This window comes from Austrofundulus limnaeus, unplaced genomic scaffold (assembly GCF_001266775.1).
Source record: "Austrofundulus limnaeus strain Quisiro unplaced genomic scaffold, Austrofundulus_limnaeus-1.0 Scaffold72, whole genome shotgun sequence".
Classification (NCBI taxonomy): Eukaryota; Metazoa; Chordata; class Actinopteri; order Cyprinodontiformes; family Rivulidae; genus Austrofundulus; species Austrofundulus limnaeus.
The window spans coordinates 1576350-1581915 of NW_013952474.1; the positions used below are offsets into that span (position 1 = coordinate 1576350).

The following is a 5566-nucleotide window of genomic DNA, read 5'->3' on the forward strand; positions in this document are numbered from 1 at the left end:
AAGGCAAAAATGTAATTAATTCAGAAAATCTTTTCAGGACCCCACCTTGATGTTTCGGGACCCCACTTTGGGTCCTGACCCCAGCTTTGGGAAACGCTGGCCTGGAGGGTTGCTCTGATTGGTCAACTTATCCAATATCTACAAAATAATCAAAAAACATATTGTTATCAGCATCAATAGTGAGATGCCTCTAATGTTGCAAGCCCTATTCTGGTTTAGATTATCCAGCCAATAAAAGAGAGCCACCACCAGGGCTGTTATTTTTAAAAGCGTGTCTGTTTTGCCTAGTCTAAAAGTAAGCCAGTTCTTCACTTCTTTCTCCAGATTTGGGTGTGAAACTAGAAGTTGTTCCTCTTTTTAACCGGTATCAGCTGACAGGCATTGTGAGACATTTCACAAGAAAATCYTAACACACAATGTTTTGTTTTAAATTACAAGTCTTTATGAGGACTCAGCTGTTAATGACAGACTTCAGTATATTTACAGATTCACTTTGGGTTTATGAATCTGTTTCATGTAGTTTTTTTTCTGATACTCTCCTTTCCATGTCTTCTCTGCAGTCAGGTTTGCTGGAGAACCCTGGGGCAACAGATGTTCTAGAGTTGATAAAAAGTAAAATTTAAAAAAAAGTGTAAAGAAAAACCACAAACCACAGGAACCTCCAGGAATGTTATAATGAGAGGATCCATGTGAGGGCCAATGAAAACCCTGGAAAAAACAAAACCCAGAGCAGAATGTCTTAAGATTTGTTCTGTTGTTATTTATTTACTGTATATTTAGGTCATTTTTAAAAATGCAGCAAAAATTACCTTCTGATATACACCCCACATAGCAAAATGTGTCTGGCCCAGGTCTGGCCCACCCAAAGCACCAACACCCAGCCCAAATACAGCAAAAAGAATGATGCCCCTTAGAGGCCCAGATGTGGTTTGTCAATGGTTGTCAAAACATGGGCCACGATCACATTAACAAAGCCACCAGCTGTGGCKCTGACAGATRTGAACCTCATGAACCCAACRARAAYTACACCACTGGTGGCAGGTCATCTTAAAACAGTGCCAGACCTGGTCCARATCCTACTGAKAAACCACTKGCCAGGCCAGCAGTGCCAGCTTYACACCAGATCTGGCCCATATCTGACTGCTGTGGAACAGGTCTACATTTTTATGAACAGTTTTATTTATTTTTGTTGAGAAGATTTTTGTTTTTCCTCTCCAAAATTTACATTTATAAAAAATGTTATGCATATGACCTCCTGATGCTGCATCCCAATGTTGACAACAATGATTTTAGTCCRGTTGGGACTAATTGATGTTTTAGAGCAGGGGTGTCCAAACACTTTGTCACATGGGCCAAAATCATAAAGTCAGAAGGACTTGAGGGCCAAAAATATTTTTCCTTTACCTTCTCAACAACAAACTAAGCATTGAAAACTTTAATTAAACAAATAGTCAAATTTATTGCTGGATATGGATATGTAAATTAATTGAGATCCAGAACTTCAAACATGTTTTGCAGGATTCTCTTATTGAAAGAAATTTGGCAATTGCCTAGGTATCAATTTAGTCAATTGTGATGTGATCAATAAAATCAGGATTTAGGTGACTCTTTTGTTGAAAATGCTTGCTGTATTCAGCCAAATTTAATAAATTATTAGCAGATTGGAGTGCAGTAAAATCAGCTTTTCAGTAGAAGTCACTAGATAGATGTGGAAAAAGCTAAGATCCTGGTTATTTAAAGACAAACGATTGGCGTTGTTGCCAATATTTGTTATTGGAAGAAGATTTTACTTTGTCTGTGATCATTTTGTCCTAATAAGAAATAGAAAGTCTCCACTTACATCAAACACCTGTGCCACAGAGACAACCTTTGAACTGAAGTCAGGGGCCACACAAAATCAGTTCAGGGGCCACAAATGGCCCCCGGGCCACACTTTGGACACCGCTGTAGAGGTTTCCATTACCACCTCGAGTCCCGGTGGCTCTCATGCCATAGACATTAGTTCAAATTCGGACAGATGTMTCCAGCTGTTAGACCACAGCTGAACATGTGGAGTTTTTCTAACTGCAATGCAAAATTCTTCTAGATGCTTTTCTGCTAATATAAAGTCATCTCCATCTTTAACATCTGTATATTCAAAGTGATTGACCTTTTAAATGGGGGGGAGGGTAGAGAGAGAGAGAGAGAGAGAGAGAGAGAGAGAGAGAGAGAGAGAGAGAGAGAGGTTCAAGCTACAGCCGAATAACAGACTAAAGTATTCCTGAACAGTATAATTCAAATAAACCAATGTATCTGTTCGGTTCTCTCATAAAAATACATAGTTTTTAAATCGAGTCATTTTTCAAATAGAAGTCTGGCGTGACTCACTCAGCTGTAACTAGCGCGCGGACCTCACAACAGGCGTTTCACAGACGCCCAAGTTTCTCACCTGTGCCACGAGCCGCTTCCCGTCGTGTTCGGGTTTGTCCGGTCCGAGGACCGGTCCAATACAAAAAAAAGTCCGCGGGTATCACTTTTTATCTGTCCGCTCAGGTTCGAAGGTGACGGGGTGCAGAGACAGGGGCGAGGCGCGCTGCTGTTGATGAGGCTGAAAGCATGAATGGTCCCGAGTACAGAGACAGGCCGTGACGTCATAAGGAGTGGACACGCCCACCAGAATGTTAACAAGTCGGAGCTGGTTGTAGCTGCAAGCCTCACCTTCTGACTCCAGGTAAAACAAAAGTTAAAAACTCCCCATTTTGAACTTAAAAACGCGCCGCAGGCCTGGTCTTTCTGTTCAACTTAGTTGGGGTCAAATAAAAGTATAACTATAATTAAATCTGATGAATGATAAATAATTTAATTGATTTATGCCATCTGCGTGATTTACTTTTGAAAAGAACAAATAAACTAATGGAACAAATAAAAAAAATCAAAACATTTTAGAAACCCAAGAATTTATAAATGGGTCAAAAATATTTAAGAAGTTTGTGGAAATAATGTTTTTCACACTTTAAAGGGTTTAAGCAATAGTCAGTCCATTCATCTCTGCAGGGTAGCAGGACTCTTCCRTASTCTGAGTTCAGTTCTCCAGGAGAGACTCAGAGTAGAGCTGCTCCACATCCTGAGGAACCAGCTGAGGGGGTTCATCTGGTAAGGATGATCCTTTAGGGAGGACAGATGGATGGATGGATGGATGGATGGATGGATGGATGGATGGATGGATGGATGGATGGATGGATGGATGAGTGGACCATGAACTCCTCTGTAGTCCAAAGGGTTCTGGAGTCAGATGTGAGTCCATCTGTCTGACAGKTGAAGTTTGGACCAAACTGGATCCAACAGAGTAATGATCCCAAACAGCAGCTGATCTACAACAGAACGGGTCAAAAAGATTTAAGGTGCAGTGGTCCCGTTACAGTCCAGAACCTCACTCTCCAACATTAGAACTTGTTTAGTGAGAGTTTAAAAAAAAGCTTCAGCTTGTTTTCAGCTCCCTGAGGCCAACAGAAAACAGATTCTTTGTTCTGATTGACGTCTCAGAGCCCTGAGCTGCTCAGTTTTCTGTTCAGAATTAAAGCTGTTTGGTCTCAGAAACTGAGCTTTACACCTTCAGCAGCTRACGTCTTCAGCTCTTAGCTGAAGAGATTCCAGGACATTTCTCTTTCTGTTACCAACAAACGACTCAAAACGAACAGGTCAAAAACTGMTTTTTTTTGCAGCCATTTGTTTCACTTCTCGTGGATCTGAGCTGCAGAGAGGATGATGTCAGCCGCCGTAGGACCCCAGGACAATAAGTCCTGGTTTTTAAAGTGCTCGGTAATGTCCTGGATGGGTTTATAATTGCATCATTTGGTTCAGTCTGGGTCCTAAAATGAGACGTGATGAAAGCTTTTCTGCAGAGCCYATAATGAAACCTTTATGAAGACATCTTAACGTCTCTTTCTTCTGTTCACTCAGGAAAATTAAAATCAGTTTTCATTCGGACTCTGCTCAGCTTTGTAACAGAACGTTTTATGACCCGACTCTGCAGCCAGACCTGCTTTTTGTTTCAGTTTCTTCATCAACATGGACCCTGACTTCCTCTCATTTTTTGTTTACTAGTTTTTTCTGTTTGTTTTCACCTCATARGATGTAAAATCATCCTTCACTTCCTCTTACCGCTCCTCTCTTTTCATCCCTTCCTGTTTCCTGTTTCTGAGTGGATTTATTAAAATTAATCGATTTTTTTGGGCTCAAATCATTTCTGCAGACTTTTTGCTGTTTTATTAATATGTTCAGCTTGTTTGGGAATGATGAGCCGAAACTTGGAATATGTGTTGTATATATTTTAATTATTTGCATTTTGTTTACAGTATAAAGTCCTTCAGGATGTTCTCACTCTGTTTTTGTCTTCTTATGCTCCCTTTACTGTCTTACTAATTTCAGATTTAGAAACAGATTTGTRAATTTAAACAATTAGCTGTTGTTTTGATACTTCAAGCTTTTAGCTACTGTCTGGTCAGTTTTAGCTTAMTGATACTGTTTAGCATTGATTTGARAAATTTAGGCATATGCCTATGGTTTAGATAATTTCAGCTTTTACTTACAGTTTGCTGCATTTAGCTTTTAGCAGTAGTTTTGGTAATGTTYTTTTTAGTTGTGTTTTAATAGTTTAAGCTTCCAGCCACTGTCTTATAACTTTCAGCCACCTTTTTGACCCCTTTTACCTTTGATTTTAACTTTTAGCTTTGATTTTAACTTTTACCTTTGATTTTTGCTTGATTTGCTAACTAGTTTTGTTCAAGTTTGTAGGAACTGTTTTGATCATTTTAGCTTTCAGCTGCTGTCTTGCTAAAAAATTTCACTTTAATTTTGAAAATGCACAAATATCTAGCTTCCACTTATTACATAACATATGTCTCCATAGCACAAAAAATAAAATGAAAATAAACTAAACAAAATGAAGCTCAAAATTGTAAAACTGTTCAACCAAAAAAGCAAATAGAATAGTCGACATAATCAAAAAGGAGTGAATAGAAACATAGCTTAATATACCTCACCCCCTTGTACCTCTAATTATACATKGACATATGATCACYTATACACATTTATATTTTCACACACATACTCACATACACATATCCATGATTGTCAGTCTACAGGACAGCCATRTCAAATTATCATTAGCCTAAAGTACATTAATGGTGATTATAGCTTTAGCTTTGGTATTGCCAAATTTAGCTGCAACCAATAGCATGTTGACAACATGGCAMCATTTAGCTTTTAGCAATAGTTTTGGCAATTCTAGCTTTAGCTGCTGTTTTAATTATTTTAGCTTTCAGCCACTGGCTTGATTATTTTAGCTTAAAAGTTTAGGTAACTTTAGCTTTTAGTTCTGTTTTTTTATTTAACTTCACAGTTTCCTCGTTTTGTCTCTTAATGCCTGTTTAGCTTATTACTGGGCTTACAGGGTTGCTTTAGTTACATTTTTATCTGATTTTAATTATTAGCTTTGGTTTTTGCTCATTTTAGTTTTTTTCTTTGGTTTTGCAAATTTCATCTTTTACCTACAGTTTTGCTATAAGTATAGCAATATATATATATA

The 5566-nt window shown here is 38.3% G+C and overlaps 1 protein-coding gene across 4 annotated transcripts in view; it reads right to left on the minus strand.

The window, feature by feature from the left end:
• Window positions 1-2525, minus strand: part of ptger2a (prostaglandin E receptor 2a (subtype EP2)) — a 21209-nt gene extending 18684 nt beyond the window's left edge. For 2 of the 4 annotated variants that reach the window (XM_014010718.1, XM_014010715.1), the window contains exons 1-2: window positions 2429-2525; window positions 46-138 (exon numbers count right to left, since the gene is read on the minus strand). The gene's annotated coding sequence lies outside the window, so the exon portion shown is untranslated. Of the gene's footprint in view, window positions 1-45; window positions 139-650; window positions 684-2428 lie in introns of those variants that run through there. The other 2 variants (XM_014010716.1, XM_014010717.1) reach the window with 2 other exon arrangements.
• Between the last annotated feature and the right edge of the window lie 3041 nt (window positions 2526-5566).